The sequence below is a fragment of the Cinclus cinclus genome, chromosome 3, assembly GCF_963662255.1.
Source record: "Cinclus cinclus chromosome 3, bCinCin1.1, whole genome shotgun sequence".
Classification (NCBI taxonomy): Eukaryota; Metazoa; Chordata; class Aves; order Passeriformes; family Cinclidae; genus Cinclus; species Cinclus cinclus.
Window position 1 is genome coordinate 16379917 of NC_085048.1, and position 14350 is coordinate 16394266.

Sequence of the window (14350 nt, forward strand, 5' to 3'; positions counted from 1 at the left end):
CTTATCATTCTCTAAATGGGAGGAAGAAAAATTTAAGAAGGAAAGGGAAAGAATAGCGTACACACTCTCTTGTCAAGGCAGCTAAAATGTTCAGTCTCTTGTACAGTCAGGGTATGGTTAGTGTTTAAGCTGCTTTCAAACTCATTTCCTAAAGCTCTACCACAGATGTTTTTCCTATCTTCTGCCAGCTCTCCTTTTCAGCACACAACTTGTCCTGGGCCAGCACTCTCAGTCATTGCATCAGCTTCATCTAATTTATGCATCTCCTAATCTCTCTCTTCCTCTTAAAACCTTGTCCTTGCCAGCACCTCACTCAGCACTTCACTAACCCCTCTACCAGCGCCGTCTTCCTGGGGCCCTCCCACTCCTATCTTGCAAAGGCAGGAGGGATCCCGAGGAAACAAATCGTTCGTCATCAGCAGTGTTTGTCACTCCTCCCGTTTGCTCCTGGGCAATCTCTTCCAACCACAAAAATTCAATTTATCCTCTCTGCAGAAGGACCTCACAGATTTACCTCCTACTCCAAGTCTCTCTCTCTCTCTCTCCTTATCCAAACTGGAAATTTCAACCCTTCTCTACAACATTTCCTTGGAGTTATCCAGCCATTAGTTTAAGCTCTACACAGATGGACAAACCACTTATCTCCCCTACCATACAAACTTTCCCAAGAGGCTCTTAAATACCCAGCATCCTGATCCCTAGATAGCCAGCCTGCAGACTGACCATTATAATCAACAAGAAACTGTATGTCTAAAACCTGTAGAAAGAACATGCAAATAATAAAAAATAAATGCAGTCTTTTTTCTGATCTCTTAGACAACTGAAATTGTTATCCTGGTACTCAAGATCTTCTTCCTTTTCTCAGGCTTCAACCAAGTAAATCCAAGAATTTCTGAAAGGGCATAAGCAATGGTCACCTACTATACATGCCACTGGGTTATTTTAATACTTTTATTGCTATTTAATTCATGTAAACTCCCGCCTCCAAACTTTTCCCATAATTTTAATCACTTTCTCCGTCTATTTTCTCTTGATCAGTTTTTGCTAGTGTTTTATCCTCCATCAGCAACAAAGTAATTTAACTCACAAGGATGACCTGACTAATCAATCCATTCAACATTTTTTGGACATTTGTCTTTCGATGAGATGAAGCCTGTATTAAAACTATCAAGACAGGAATCCAGTAACAGCTAATAAAAAGCCAGGTGGAAAAAAAAAAGTAGCAGCTCATACTCCACCCTTTCCATACTAAATCACTTCCAGGAATTTTTTCACCGCTAATAATTATTGTGAGTCTTTCTATACCTCCTGAAGGCTTTCAAAAGACCTTTTAAAGATGTAAAAACTAGGACTAGATACAGAATTTGAGAGTTAATGCCATTAATAACACCTCCACCATGCCAGAAGAAAAATGCTTATTTTATAAATCCCGTCAACCAAGGATTACATTACATTCTCTTCCTATAACAATGAAATGATACCTTAAGAGCTCTGTAAACAGCTTGGTCCCTACACTTTTGTGGAGTTGCTGTTTTCCAGGATGCAGTCATGCTTCATGTCTGAAAAACTTTTCACCAAGAAACCTGAGCAGCCCCATCCTGTACACATACCTTTGGTTTTACACATCAAAAAGAAATAATCATTCTTTGAAGCTACTTACTTATTATTACAATCTGGCTAACAACATGCAACATAACTGGATGCCTTTTTTTAAAAAAAAAAAAAGCTGCTATCCTAGAAATGAAAATGTTAAATGATGTTTTGCCTAGGTCCAGTCCTGGAACATCTCGATTCTGAGTTTATTTCCCACATATTTCCCACAGATACCTATCTACTTGTTTATATTTTACAGTCCACTGCTGCTCCATTCACCTGGTAAGCTTTTGTTGATGCGCTGTAATGGTTTTCCCAACAAGAAAGCTGTATTGTACAGAGCCACAAGCTGACAGGTAGAAGAATGAGGAAACCTGTGTCAGTCTCAGCACAGAACCAGTGGCAGATGTGGAAAGAAAGGCTGCAGGATCTACTCTATTTGTGTGACAGCCCATCATCAGTTTTTTTGTATCAGCCAAGAGTAGCCAGAAGGCACAAATGGCCATGAACTCAGCCTTCTCCACTTCACCTTGTCAGAGCTTATGATGCAGCTCACAGCCTGGCAGCCACAGGGTCCAAGGACAAATGCTAAAGAGCACATGGGAAAGAGAATGAGGTTTGACAGGTTACAAGCACAAAGAAGGAATCTCAGCTTTGGATTCTCACTTTACTTACAGTGGTGACAGCTTGTGATTATGTAAAACATGTACTCACTAGCCTCCATAGCTTTGTCAGGAGACAGCATTTCATACAGTCCTACACTGTCAGCCCTACTCAGAGGGGGAAGGGACACGGGGTGAAAGATGAGATCCCTCAGCAGTGCCAGCTCCTGCAGCAGCCAGGGGCACAACACACTGTCAAAGGGAAATTCTTCTGTGCCAGGTACTTAACAGGCCACAGATTGAAGCCCTGTACCAAGGAGACACAGAATTACATGCTGGAAACTTAAGCAAAATTTAAGTGTACAGCTTAGAGTAGAGAGAAGCACTTATGAACTCTGGGTAAAGCTCCTTGCTGCACAGTACCAGCTCAAATATGCTGTTGCTCAAGCCAGGAGATGAGATTCCTATGCATTCCCTGAAGCAGAGTAGGAAGCCACGCACCTGCCACAGTCCTTTCCCTCCTTCCCTCTGGTTCACATATCCCACACCATTTTCTCTTGGCAAGTGCTATTCAGGTTACCATGGCCGAACAGCTATTGGACTGGCGGGTTCCCAACACTGAGGTGCTTTTCATCAGATCAGATGCGAGAAGCCCTTTAAAGGCTTTTTAGAGAAGGCAGCTACATGATTTCACGAAGACAGAAAAGCTCAAAGTACAGTGATAAAAGGCATTCTAATAGATCCATTCATACTAATACAAGAGATACTGTGTGCTGAGAACAGGAAAATATAATACATTTGTAGCCTGCTAGGCCAGAAGATTTAATTGCTACCTTTGCTTTGAACCTGACAGCTATTACTATTCTACTAACTCTTGGATGCACTTCTAAAGAAGCTTTGTCATTTTAGATTTTTAATAAGAGATGGTTGGATTTAACTATCAGGTTTATTATAATATATATAATAGAAAAGCACACAAAATTAAGTCTTTGTGAGAAGTCAATTCCCCACCACATACACACCTGCTTATTAAAAGGCTAGAATGGAAAATGTCATCCCTGTATTTATCTTTCCCTCCACCGAAGAACAAACAGTCAAAACCTAGAGTTAAAATAACAGAATCATGATTTCATATTCATTTTATTGGATGAGCTTTCCCAAGCCTTCCAGAAGATCCCCAAATACAGTAAAGTTGACTAAATATTGTATGTTTTCATATAGAAAGGTAAAGGTAGGCATGTCACACCATCTCAAAATATAATATGATTGCGTAGGGCAAAAAAAAACGCTTTTTCCATACAGCTAGTCTCATTTCCTAGGGAAAAAGATATAAAAAATTTCACCACAATTGGGATCTGAGTGAGGTGTAGAAATAGCCTAAATTTTGTAACTTTCTCATAATTTTGAGAACATAAACCCATTTTTAATTCCTTCATTTGCAAGTATTTTTGAAGTTATTACTCACTTACAAGCACTAGAGTGAAATTAAGGTTTAAGGTTCAGTCTGACCTAAAAATTAACACAGAACTTAACCTGACCTCATTTTGTCAATCACAAATGGACTAAAGAAGTTGCCCATCATCCCAGATATATTGAAACACACAAGGTATTTGACTGCAAAAAAAAAAAAAAAAAAAAAAAAAAAAAGGAAATACTCTTTCATTTTGAAGACCCTAGATTCACATTCCTTCTCTCTTGAAACTTGACCCCCCAGGAGATGGACTGGGTGAAGAGAAACACAGGGGCAACTCCCTTCAGGCTTCAAAGTGGCCAGGTAACACAAAGAGGCACAGATGTGAACTGAGGTACAACTGCATTCTGCATAGGCTAAGCCAGATGGACTGACTTGGCAATGGCTCCATCACTACAAATGACAGTGAGCTGCACAGCCAAAATAAAGGCAAACAGGATGGAAGCAGAAATTGATATAATGGCATTATCCCAAAGCATATGCCTGTAACCCTGGAACTTCTGGGGGTAGTCTCCCTATGCCTGTTGGATGAGAGCTGTCTCAAGGTGACTGCCAGTACTCTTCTGTATCTTGTGCCATATCAGACTTTTCCCAAAGGCACTCTATCCATTAAGAGAGGGAAAAGGGAATTATATATGCAAATTATATTCAGTTTTCTGCCTCAAGCTTCCCATGGAGACTCAAAACTAAGTCAACTAACCAACACCCCCCTCCTAACACACATGAGAGAACACAGGGACAGCATGTAAAAAGAGGGAAAAGATCCAAACAGGAACTGTCATGGAAAATACAGCTCCACATACAGAGAACACAGCCCATTCCCTATGTGCTCATGTACGACAAGGCATGCAATGCTGCAATTCATAACACCACAGCAGCCAAAGGCCCACTCAACCTGGCTGCCTCCATGGCTAACATCAGACAACCCTCCGAGAGGATTCTGGAATAACATCTGTCCCATCACATAGCACTGCTCATCCACTGGCAGGCACATCAAGCCTTCACACATAAAGAGTTCACACAGTTTAAGCTGTACCATCAGGTGCCCAACATTTGTTCATTTTGAGAGTGCCCCAAAAGCCACTCTTTGTATCTGCATACTTTGCATGTGTGGTACTTCCCCAGAATAGATGACATCTACACAAGTATACTGAATTGACAGGAAAACCACCATATTTACATGATTGTTTTCTGAGGAGTTAGTATTTTTTTCTTTGACAGTTTCATTATATTCCTTAACTGTTAACATCCAAAGAGAATGTCAACATTCAAATCCAGCAAGTATTTTTAGAAATAATTTATGCTAAGTATCCCTATTTCAAAATATCTTCATTTCCTTATTTCCATGTACTAAATGGCTGCTGAGTAGCAAGAAGAATATGTGGGAGAAGAAACTGGAGGAGGCTTTTTGTATTATTATGAAAAGTAATTTGTTTTAAAGAAATAGCAAAACAATATATTCAGGAAAAAAAGTTCTCTGCTAAATGAGGGAATCTTTTCTGATCCCTGTAGGTATGCAATACTTTTAAATATCAGGAGCCACCTCAATTAAGGAGAAAGTCAATTTGGCACTTAAGACTCCCTAAGAACATAACGATGCAATCACAGAAGGGTCTGTTACAAAGAGCACTTTTGAGCATTCAATAAATGCGTTAAAACATGACCTGTTTTATCTGATGTACATACTCAAAAATGAAGTGTCTGTATAAAATAGGAACACAAGTCTTTAAAATTATTCTTTATTTTCTTGTCACAGCATTTACTGTTTCCAGGTAGGGGAGTTCTACATATTTTCACTGAATGACTAAAATTAAAGCCTGATGAATGTCTGAGAATAACCTCATTGAGTAACCTCTGATTTTCTCCCACTCAAGCACTGAAACAGTTGGGAAGCAAACACAGAGACCTTAGCTAACATGAAGTACCTAAACTCAGATCTACAGCTCCCACAAAGAGCTTTTTCTACACATTTCTAGGAAGACCTACTTGCTGATGGTCAGATACTAACTCTCTTCAGCCTTTCAGCAATTTTGAAGAGCTCAGATAGATACTGTCTTTTATTTAAGCCTGCTTGTTTTAAGTTTGACTATAAAGATATTTTGAGAATGATTTCCTCTCTTTGCTGTAAAGTTCCAGATACTGTGAATTCTTCATAATCAGTAGGACTAGGTAAGTCCCACATTAAGGCACTCACATGGAAACTCCCTTGGTACTGAGAAAACAAGTGGATTTTCACATCAGTTCAGGTGATTTTGATAGGACATCCTTATGTGCACATATTGTTTTACCCTGGAACTATCCAGGTTGCAGTTTTAGTAACATCCTGTCCAGCACAGCACAAAAACTGTTTTGTTTTGCAGGGGTTTTTGTGTTTTTTTTTCCCCCCTACAAAAATAGCACCATCTTTGCCCTTCCACAGTTCAAGATCAGAATTGGCAGACAGCAGAGTGAAAACACACTGATATTTCAATGAAAAGGATGGGTTCAGTCTCATGGGGTAAGAAATGAAGCTGCACAAGAAAATATATTTAAGGCAAAAGGGAAAAAAGCAGAGATCCTCACTGCCCTTGCAGCAATCCATCCTGAAGCTGCCACTAAGCAGCAGGGTTGCCAGCCAGCAAAATGGTACATCACTATTATTAGCACAATGAAGGGGCACAATGGTTTGACTCTTCCTTATACTGGCAGCTGTGGTGAATCATCCCATCCAAAAGCAACTATTCCTATCAATAAGTTACAAGGGCATGCCTGTGCTGGTCTGAAGACCAATACAGTAGAACCCTGGAGGACGGGAAACAAAATCAAACCAAAGAAATCCCCAAAAAAACCCATGCAGATCTTTCAGAGAAGACAGAGCAAAACAGTAAACTTGGCAAAAAAGAACAGCCCCCAAAAACACATTTATCTGTAACTATAAGAAAGCCTCACAGCAGTAGTCTAAACTGAAAATCAGGGAACACAGTCAAACATGGCATTTCATTCAAATCTGTGAACTTCAGCTTTCTAAGGAGCTAATGGAAATGTGAAGTGACTGATGCAAATATTTAGCACTAACTGACAGTTTGCTAAAAAGGCTATCACATTCTTCAGATTCATGAGTTGTCTATGAATTTGTCATACCTTGATTTTTGACTAAATATGTAACATGAACTGAAGTTAGAACTACTCTGTTGCTCCCTCCTAAGTGAGATTTTCTTTTTAAGCCATTTACAGAAGACAGGAGAGGATGAAGTGGCTTATCACACTCCCAGTGTTTCTACAGATGCAAAGGGGTTAAGCCAGCAAAACCACTAAGAACTACTATGCTTCACCCTCAAAAAAAACATTGGTAAAACCTTTAAGAATGAATTTTCAGACCTAAATCCATGCAAAGTAAATAGTCAGTGCTGCTCCAGTGAGACATCACATCATGCAAGAAAGGGTGACATGAGGCTACATATTCTGAACACCACCACAGCTGATGCCCAGTGACAGCAGCAGTTTCATGGAGCCAAGCTGTTTGTTTCAACAAGCAGCAGAGATGAAAAACTACAGTGGAGAGAAGGATGAACTCACACTGCAGAGAATGGCTCCCTCAGAGCCACAAGGATCCAAAGTACAGGGCACAACCAAACACACAGAGCAGAGCCAACAACAGCATGGAGAGATGCCAGGGTCAGCAGCACTGCTTTGAGCAAGCTTCACACAGCACCAATTCTTCTGGCACTTCTCCAAGGCCAGGGACTGTCACATCACATGCTAAAGAGAAACAAACAAGCTTGTAGCCTTGAAATAAACTTACACCCTGCAGGTGAGTATGAAAGGATGAGCATCCATAAACTTTGAACGTTTTTAAATGCTTACCAGCAGAAGTACAGATAAAGCATACTGCACCCTTAGGAAGAGGCTGGCTTCAGCTCCTGAACGAGGTTCACCACCTTGTTGTGCTTAACCTGAATCGGTTTCACTTCTCAGTGACTAACAGGATGAGACGACTGCTCTGTTTTACCTGAGGCACAAAGCTTACCATCTCAGCTCGACTTCAGCAAGCCAGAGCCCAGCAGGCTCCACGTGTGGCCCTGAGGATCAAGGAGACCAAGCAACAAAATGGAATAACCATCAACAGCCCATTTGAGCTGGCACATGCATCCTACAGCTGTGACTGTGGTTATCCTACCTCTCACAGCTTTCCAGCGACAGTGAGACCTAATGAATACTGTCATATCTTTGCTAGAAAGCTAGACACACACACATAACTAAGACACAGTAATAAACACCAGCAAAACCTGGTGATTTAAAGTAGAGAGAAATCAACAGCAAACCTTTCAAAATACAAGACGTCAATAAATATCAGAAGCACAAAGAAACACCAGAAAGCTCCAATAAAATTTAGGGCTTGGTTTGCTAGTTGTTTGGGTTTTTTTTAATTTATATATGGTCTGCCTTTCCACAAATCTAACATACCTTGTACACCCTCAGCATGTATATTTTGGTCAGCACATTTTCCACAAAAGTAAGGACAGTACACAAAGGTAAAAGTAATGCATAATTAATGTAAGAAAGTAGGTGTAGGTGTTTTCTCCTCTAGGCTCCAACTGCATGACAGGAAATACATTATTCATGAAGGAAGATGATGGTACAACATTAATCAAGTCAGCATGACAAGACAAACAGAGACCACAAGATGTATTCAACAGACAGCAGCGTGCAAAAGTGATCAGCTAACTGAAAGGCTCACACAGAGTCTGTTTACGGAAAACAAATACTGAGGAGAAATACAGAAATAAGACTCAACTGTTTCAGTTTGCATAATATTAAGTCTTGTTCCATTTGGGAAACAATCTTTATGCAACACAACTACAAACAAAGTCTCTGTGTCTGAAGAGTTGCTATTACAAAGCAAAATTACTAAAAGACGAGAGTTAAAATAATTAGTTTAACCATCAGAAATTCACATAAGCAGGACATGTATGAAGAACAATAATAAAATAAAATCTTTTTAAAAACCAATGAATCTTCCCTTTCTCATCACGCACTTTTTGCCATATTATAAAGTTACTTAGGACTAAAGACTAAACACTTCATATTCAAAACTGCTGCAAAAATATTCAGAAATTAAGGAACAGTATAATTTGAAACTGTCAAAAACTAAGAACCCGTAAGTTGATCTGTAAGCAACTGAGCCAGTAAAACCCAGTTTCCTAGGAATATGTGTCAAAGTTGCAGGAAGAGTTCAGACTTCAATCTGTCCTTCAAGCAGGCATCTTTCCATATGCCAAGGCTACCTACTGTCAGAAAAGGTGAAGGTTTATCGGAGCTAAGCTACCACCCTCTCAAAAATGCAACTGGAATTGCTCAAAAGGTTTAGAAATTAAGAGCAAGAACAAAAGTCAAGCATTTACAGAGTTGCACACAATCTCTATTTTCTCAGAAAAACAGGTTAAATACATATATACACCAACTGCACATAGCTTAGCCTTGAACTTGCAGTTTCTGTTACAAAACTGCACTGGAGACACGAGCCTGACCACACAAGTCGCAGAGCATTGCTCTCATTCTGTCTGGATGGATGTACTTCTTAATACAGGAACAGAGAAATGAAAACTATTTCCCTTAAGTAGTAATAGAAGGAAACCCAGACTTAAAAAAACATTCATTTTCCTCCTAAGAGGACAAACACTGTCTGAAGCATCAGGCCCAGAAAAATACAGTTGCTTTATGGAATGCAGCGAGACCCTTCCCGTCACCCCAGGGAGGGGGCATTTGGGCAAGGAACACCATATCACCACAGGCCATCCTGTGTGGTCACTGCAGGGGGGCAGCCCTGACTGAAAACATTGTCCAGCACGACAGAATGCAACCATGATTCTGTCTGATGCATCTGTCAGACCTGCCCCCACTGGATGCTGTTTAGAGAAACTAAAAGTAAAAAAGATATATTTATATGCACACACTGTGTAAAATGTTGTATATAGCATATGCTTTATATGCATACAAGAAGTAAAGGTAGAAGGAAATTAATGCCTGTGAGATTACAAAAGCCACACACAGCTCCTCAGTGATCAAACAGGAAGCAAATCAACTGCTGAACAGCAATGACAGAAATAAGCCTAGGTTGAAGCTGATCATGTACCAGATTGCCAAGGGCTAATAATGGATTTTTGTCTCAATATATTTTCATAATTCACTTTCATATTCCTCATACTTCATATTCCTGGTTAAATATAAGAGTCTTCTGCAAGGACTGAATGTGTAGAACAGCATACAATTCTTATATATCATCTATTTATTAGAGTGTGGATTTGAGACAAAGGCTGGTCAGCTGAAACTGTCTCCAAGAACCATAGTGATAGCTTTCATAGCTTGTAGTTCATACTGGAGTTTAACAATTACAGGAAATAATCCAAATACTCCAGAAACAGAACAGTGAAATTCAAGAATAAAGACTCCAAAACTATAGCATCTGACTGCTCACAAGCAAAGCAGTGATCAGTGCAAACAAAGCTGAACATTTGTATGTAATGAAAAAAAATTACACCTGAACCTGGTAAGTAAGAACTTTATTTTCCAGACAACCTGCAAGACCCATTCACATTCTGAAGTATTTCAGATGATCCATTGGACATCATGAAGAAGAAAAAGTTTGTATTTAATAAGCTTAAGTGCATTTTTTTCAATCACAAGTAATTTCCATTCAATATAAACTAACAACAGGATGAAGTTGTATTAAACTGTCATACTGGTACCTGGAGGATAACAGCAAGGTGTTTCAATGCAACAAGCTACCACTCACTTGATATTCTTCAAATGAAAAGGTGAAAATGCTGCTGTAATAAGGAAATAACAGTCATGCCAAGACTAGAACCATCTGACAAGATATTCTATCTTCACAGTAATTAAAAAGTTACCAGACACACTGATTCACTTTTCTCTGTTCCTCATTTTCTTCAGCCTTTTTGAGAAAAGACACTTAATGGTGTTACCACTATAAGTGGCACCATCAGCAAACAACCAAGCTATTTGAAAATCCATTTTATACTATCATTGTCAGCTCCAGAATTTGCTGACTGCATATAATAGAAAAACTGCAAGCATTTCTGATCCCAGTTGATTAGGAAATACAAAAAACATTCCTATCACTTTGCAGCAAGCAGCCAGAAGAGCAAGTAAATTTTCAACAGCTCCTCCCAGCCATCAGAAGTGAAAAACAGACATTGTCATTATGATCTTTTTGTCTGAGCTCCTTCAAAAAATCAGGAAAATATTAATTTTATGATTTGTTTCTGCAAAGCAATATAGAAAGGGATCTTGCCTTATAAAAAACAGCTGACCACAGCCTAAGTTAGACACATCAGAATCACACCACCATTCAAAACAAGTAGTGGATTAGTTTCCAATTGTTTTCCACTCTCTTTTTGTAACTCAAAATGTAAAAAGGAACACAATGAAAAGCAAGTCTTCTAATCAAACCACAGGCTACTAACTCAACTGCATTTGATACTAATTGATCAAACAATTGATACTAATCCACAGGAAATACGGTGCTAAGTACAACAGGTTCCAGTTCCCCTGCTGCATCAGGTCCCTAGGAGAGAAAAGGACTGAGCTCACTGACCAGGCTGCAGGATGATCAAAGCCATTATTTTTCCCTGAATCAGCACCGGGAGGGCAAATGAGAATTTTCTGCCAGCCTATGAGAGCATTCTTGTAAATACAACAGATACACTGAAGCCATTCATACCCACTGTATGACACTGCAGCCAAAACTCATGTTTAAGACAGCAGCTTTGTCCTTTGGTTTAACTGCAAGACAAGTTGTCAGAAGTCATAGAAAAAGCTCCACTGACAAATCTGACAAATACTTGGAATATAGTATTGGGGGGAGAAAAAAAAAAAAAACACATTTAAAACCAAGAAAGTTAAGCAACTATACAGTCGTTTTTACCCTACAAATATTGCCTTAAAATACTGAATTAGGGGGGAAAAAAAAAACAACTACAACAGTCTGTAAGCATACTTTTAATAGTGTAAAAGTGTAACTTTCAATACTGTGTTTCAAGGGCAAAAATCTGCAATAACTGCAGAAAGCAAACACGTGATTTGATCTAGCAACTCCTAAGACATGAATCATGGTGATTTAGATGTGAGGAGAAATCAGCCCTCTGTTTTACATAAAGGACAGCTTATTCAAAGTAGTTACATCAAATTGAAACACCCATCATTGAAGTATTATTTCAATCACAGATGGTTTCTCCCCCTCATAATACACAGATTGCACAAAAGGATAATGATAATGAGACATGATGGCCAGTAAAAGGAGAGGGGGGAATAAAGAAATAAAACTTCATCCCGGGGTCAAGGATGGTGGTGGGGGAAATACTGTCTTTTTCAAGACACTCCTAAACAAAAAGAACTATTTTTTCCCTCCTACCACCACTCTTCTCACTTGATCTTGCTTCTCTTGGGTATTTAAACTTAATGTCAGGACACCCTGATACCTCACTGTCAGGGAAAAATAAAGTTTTCCCACACTGTAAAGTCCCACTGAAGTATAAACTAAGCACTTTCATTAAAGCCACAGATCTCCCCTCACCATACTACAACAACCTCACACAGTCTTTTACCACCACCTCCCCCCCCAATCACCCCTCCACTTGCCTCTGATACCTGTGAGAGAAGCACACACAAGCAGACAGGCCAGCCACCAGAAGTTTAAACTACTGATAAAATCTCTCCAGTAGCACTCTGCCCAAGAACATGTAACTTCAGCTTAGCCACTCCTGGGCCAGCACTGATAAGCTAATACGAAATGAAGCAATCCACTTCCCAATGTAAACAGTTGTTTGGCTACACGGGGAGCAATATAAACAAATGGATCTATTTATAAATCATCGTTTATGGTTGTTGTAGAACGAGAATATTATGTTCCAGGGCAGAAGTGACAGTATTTCCAAGAACACAGCAAAAACTCAAACAGCTGCTATCTCCTTCCACCAGCCTGCCCCGCTGACACTCCCTGTTGCAGTTCTATAGAAACAATAAACACATGATGCAGGGCCTGATCTGTTTAGGAACAAGATACCCTTGATGCAGCGGCTGGGGGGACAACCTCACCATCGTACCTATGGGTGCTTCCAACAGCTCAAAAAAAAAAAAAAAAAATCAACGGTAACATCACCTCAGCTCCGGGAAGGAAAACGCGAGCCTTGCTCCTACTTCTTCCACCCCTGCAATCCAAACGATCCGGTTTCTCCGCAGGCTGCACGCTCCTCTGGTAGCGAGCACAGCGGCTGGGGGCGGCACTCCACAGACCCCCGTACTCATTATTCCCGCCTTCCCGAAGAATGGCCACCGCACTCTACGGCACCGGGCTCTTTCGAGACGCTCTCGCTCGTTTATGGAAACCCCAAGACAGAGCACACGCGGGGCCGAGGGGTCGCCGTCAGAACGCCCCCAGCGCGGCGCTCTGCCGGCGGCAGCGCTTCCCGCCGGCAGCCCGCGCCCTCCCCGCAGCCAGGCACCGCTCCCCACACAGCGCTGCCGGCCGGGGGCTCCGGCCGGGCAGCAGCGACGGGGAGAACGCCCGAAGGGGCGCAGCCCTTCACGTAAAGGGGTCGCGGGTGCCCCGCGCGCTCCGGCACCGCCTACCCCCGGCCCGGGAAGCGCCCTCGCTCCCGCAGCCCCGAGCGCCTTACCGTGCCGCTCCAGCCCCTGCCGGCGCGGGGGGCCCGCGGGCGGTGCGCGGCGCTGTCCCGCGCTATCCCGCGGAGCCGCGGCAGGACGCCGCCGCCCCAGCCATGGTCTCCACCCCCCGCGGAGCCGGAGTGTGCGCGGCGGGCGCCGCTCCCGGTCTTTTCTCGGGCGGGGGAGGAGGAAGATGGGGTGAGGGCGGGCGGGGGCGGGCGCCATTAACGGCTGCGCTCGCGCCGCCGCCCACTTTGAAGAGGCCGCGCCGCGCCAGGCACGGCCGCGCCCCCTGGCGGCGGCGGGAGGCGGCTCCCGGCCCGCGGGCGCGGGGATCCCGGGATTTCCCGCTTGGCAGCGCCGCCGACCCGGGAGTGCCGAGCCGAGCCGAGCTGAGCCGAGCCGAGCCGCCGGTTTTACCGTGGGACTTCTCATCTGCTTGAAGCAATGAGAAGGAAGCAAGCTCGGGTTGTCTGAGCGTGATGGGCCCGGCCCAGCAGGTCCGTCAGCGGCAGAGAGAACAACGGGGCTGGTAATGCAGAGGAGGAGGGGGTTTGTCCTTCCTGCCAGGGAAAGAAGGAGGGGAAGGCGCCGTGACAGGCACGGCTGTTCTGCGGGAGCTGTTCGAGCTTCCCTGTTGCCGCTGTCTGTGCGGAGACAGAAGCAGAAGCCTCCCCGAACGGGCTGTGTGAGGCGAACGGGAGCGGCTGTGCCGCATTCATCCGGAGCAGCTCGGCCCCGCTGCGAGTGACACAGCACAGCACCCGCCCCGGGGGGACACACACACATAGAGAGAGCCCAGCACACACACACACACACACACACACACAGAGAGAGCCCACCAGCTCCGGGTGACACACACACACACACACAGAGCCCAGCAGCCCCGGGTGACACACACAGACACAGAGCCCCGGGTGACTGACACACACACGCACGCACAGCCCCGGGTGACACACACAGACATGTACACACACACACACACACACACACACACACACACACACAGAGCCCAGCAGCC

The 14350-nt window shown here is 42.8% G+C and overlaps 1 protein-coding gene across 1 annotated transcript in view; it reads right to left on the bottom strand.

Annotated features, from left to right (window-relative positions):
- RNF144A (ring finger protein 144A) overlaps positions 1 to 13515 on the bottom strand; it is a 64753-nt gene extending 51238 nt beyond the window's left edge. The window contains exon 1 of the mRNA XM_062489711.1: positions 13341 to 13515. The gene's annotated coding sequence lies outside the window, so the exon portion shown is untranslated. The remainder of the gene's footprint in view (positions 1 to 13340) is intronic.
- Between the last annotated feature and the right edge of the window lie 835 nt (positions 13516 to 14350).